This window comes from Haliotis cracherodii, unplaced genomic scaffold (assembly GCF_022045235.1).
Source record: "Haliotis cracherodii isolate W230 unplaced genomic scaffold, xgHalCrac1.p SCAF_14, whole genome shotgun sequence".
In the NCBI taxonomy this organism is placed as follows: Eukaryota; Metazoa; Mollusca; class Gastropoda; order Lepetellida; family Haliotidae; genus Haliotis; species Haliotis cracherodii.
This window is the reverse complement of record NW_027266269.1, coordinates 583,338-587,500: the sequence shown is the minus strand read 5'-3', so window position 1 is coordinate 587,500 and position 4,163 is coordinate 583,338.

The following is a 4,163-nucleotide window of genomic DNA, read 5'->3' as shown; positions in this document are numbered from 1 at the left end:
ACTGCAGTATTTCAGTCACTACACGCGGGGATGGTTATACTGCGTGAATGTTTTGCTTAGTGAGTGACTTTGGTTGACACTGCAGTATTTCAGTCACTACACGCGGGGATGGTTATACTGTGTGAATGTTTTGCTGAGTGAGTGACTTTGGTTGACACTGCAGTATTTCAGTCACTACACGCGGGGATGGTTATACTGTGTAAATGTTTGGCTGAGTGAGTGACTTTGGTTGACACTGCAGTATTTCAGTCACTACACGCGGGGATGGTTATACTGTGTGAATGTTTGGCTGAATGAGTGACTTTGGTTGACACTGCAGTATTTCAGTCACAACACGCGGGGATGGTTATACTGTGTGAATGTTTTGCTTAGTGAGTGACTTTGGTTGACACTGCAGTATTTCAGTCACTACACGCGGGGATGGTTATACTGTGTGAATGTTTGGCTGAGTGAGTGACTTTGGTTGACACTGCAGTATTTCAGTCACTACACGCGGGGATGGTTATACTGTGTGAATGTTGGCTGAGTGAGTGACTTTGGTTGACACTGCAGTATTTCAGTCACTACACGCGGGGATGGTTATACTGTGTGAATGTTTTGCTTAGTGAGTGACTTTGGTTGACACTGCAGTATTTCAGTCACTACACGCGGGGATGGTTATACTGTGTGAATGTTTGGCTTAGTGAGTGACTTTGGTTGACACTGCAGTATTTCAGTCACTACACGCGGGGAAAGCCAAGTGCTCATTTTGTACGAGGTGATATCCAATGTGAAATGCAAACGTTAACACAGAAATCTTTACATAACTGTCGCATAAATATTCATGCATATCAGAGCAGGAAAATAACAGGGAAACAGTACATGACATTCATCAATGGGGATGAATGTAACTTGTTTCAAGTGACTTGTCACAATACTTACAAAACAGATAATATGCATGTTCATACCATGTGAATCATATCACATGAAACGCAGTGACAATACTTTAATTACTTCATGTTTTGTGCGTATATATTTTAATTCATATAGTAATATGCTTTTACTAGGTGAATTACGTGTTCGTGTTACCGTAACAGTCCGAAGTAAGTTATATTGAAAGTGATGTCTAAACTTATTCAGCTACGTTGGGTCATGGCAATTCATACACACACATTACAAACAACTTCCACCAATGTCCCTGTAACACAGTTCGGGCAGAGATACAAAATAGGCCTGGTGAAGACGAGAAATGGCAACCAATTTCCGTTTCCTCGTGAACCTCACGTGATATGTTATAGACGCCAAATGTTGATAGATATTCACCATCTATGTATGAACCCATGTCATTGTCATTGAACTCACTATATGTGTCATTCGTGTCACAAAATGAATCAGATATATCCGACTTTTTTCCTATCCCCTTCACTTCCTCATTAATATATCCGCACAGCCCTACCTCCATACCGCACACTCCATTTTGCCGACCTGCACACTCATGTATGAACTCCCAAAAATCCACATAACAAACTCTCACCTCTCCATCTGCATATCCGCACCCGCAAGTCTCTACCCCTATGTCTCCTCATCACTTAAACCGCTCCTCCGCTACCCCCTCCCCCTCAAAATTATACACATGCGCGTACGCATACACACACACACACACACACACACACGCACGCACGCACGCACGCACGCACGCACGCACGCACGCACGCACGCACGCACACACACACACACATTCCCCACATCTCCATTCCCTATGTCCACATCCGTTCCTTTCCATTTCAACAAACGCATCCCCCATCTCCACACAGGTACACCCCCAGCAATACATCAGCACCTTTCTCTACACCCGCACCTCCTAACCTCAACACCCATACGACCTGCTTCGTGCAGGAGTGAAATTACAATATAGGTTAAATGTGTCTCACATGTGCTGATCTTATTTCCCCTGGAGCTCTCAGCATTTGCATTTTCACAGAGTGAAAGTAGGACCCCTGAAGTAGGACCAACTGTATTTGTTATGTTGTGTGTGAGACGACTCAGCACAGCTGACCTGTACATGTTTCGGTTGTGTTACAAGTACTACAGTGTCACCTGTATCAGAGCAGTGGTAGATTTGAACCTTGACCTCAGCGCATTATTTAAGTCGAAGAGATAAAATCAGATGTCGTCAGACTACAATACAACGAAAGGTAGTTTTCATGGCTAAGATAGAATCACAGTTAACAGAGACCTCGAACAGTGTCAACACAAGAGCAGAATTCCCTTGTGGGACTTGATATCAATCGCGTTGAGGCTGCCTAACTGTTTCTTAGGGCACATTTTTTATCACAAAATTGAGGATGTCGACAGGGCTTTATTTCGTTTGTGTGTTTTTCCAAACAACAAAAATCTCTTTTGTTGGATTTCATGCAAAAGCTATATCATATAATAAATAGTCATGGTAATGAGAAAAAGATATAACTATACTCTTCCACCTGTCAGAATCTGTTGTGGTGCCTGCATCAAAAATGTTCAATCAGGCACATACTAATATTCAGCCTATCGACTGGTAACTGGTATCGACCTATCACAACTGCACACATCATGCATTATACAGCAGGAAAGGGGAAGGGAAATACCATATGATATGCATCAACATATATGAATCACACAAGTTTCAAACTGACTCGCAATTCGTGGCTCACAATTTCCCCCAAAGTATACTGTGCGCATTCTTACAATGCTATTGAAATTAGATGTAACGCACTGAGTAATAATCTCGGTATGGCAGGTAGTTTAGTACAGTTGAGGGGGAAGTATCGTTCAACTATTAAATGTTACATCAAGTTAACTGCAGAGTTAGAATCATCAATTGTAGTGTAATATATATGATGATGTTAGTCTTTTTATATATTTCTCACTCTCTCTCTCTATCTCTCTCTCTCTCTCTCTCTCTTTCTCTCTCTCTCTATATCTCTCTCTCTCTCTCTCTCTCTCTCTCTCTCCCTTTCTCCCTTTCTCTATATAATATAAGGTAAACTACGGTAATAACGAACTCAAACGGACCTCTAATTTTAGTTCGTTATAACCGAAGTTCGTTATGAGCTTACATACAGCATATTTACAGCATATGACTGGGACTAAAAATAAAGTTCGTTATATCGATCAGTTCGTTAAAAGCGTGTTATTTTCAAACGTAGTCTACTGCATACTGAACAGCAAAAGACACACAAGTGTAGGTTATGGTAGATAAGACATTGCAATGTGAACATATTGCAGAAATGCAGCAGTGTCATCTACTTTTTCAAATTTTGCACGTGTAATGTTACACAAATGTAAATCCCGTCTAATTGTTGTGCGTTACGGAAAACTGCCACTGTCCAAGGTTAAGGATAATCCGACACAATTCGTTTGAATGCAGCGGGAGTCCAGTGTCGGTGCGCTTATGTTGGCCAATACATAATACTTAGCACCGCCAGCAACGTCTCGAGTCGTACTTACAACAATAACGTTGGCGACGTACCCAGTGACGTCAAATCGTCTCAGATGAATGTAGATGGAAGCATGCGTGTATGGAAACGTCGAAACTAGCATTATGCTGACTGGTGCGTTCCAATTGATGATGAGGAAATAGTTTCATGGTGTGGGTGGATTTAGTTTTCATCACACAGCCTAGGCTACACATCATCCATCAACATATGACTGCAATGTTCTGCAAGGATAACACTTGTTCCCACACAACTAGGGTTTGCATGGAATCTCTGAGTCATGACATGGCCTTCTCTGTCTCCATTAAAACATGCCTAGGATGATATTGGACATCAACTTGAAGCTGCTTGGGTGCAGTAGTGGCACCAGGCTCCACGGACTACACATGAACTGAATGAGTGCGTGCATGAGTATGGGGGCAATATCGGGGAGGGGAACACTAGAAATGACCTTCACAATTTTACCGATGTCGGGAATCAAACCCTGGTCTTCGGCGTGACGAGGGAACACTTTAACCACTAGGCTGCACGACCGCCCCCAACTAAATGAGGCTTCTCCAGAATGTCATACGCGTTAATGGGGCTTCAAGACGCTTGTCATATTGAGCATTACTTTTAGCATTCACACAATAACATGTTCTCAAAGTTGTTAACAACCACTTGACCTATCGGATAATTAATTAAAAATGAATAGATTTATTTATATTTAAA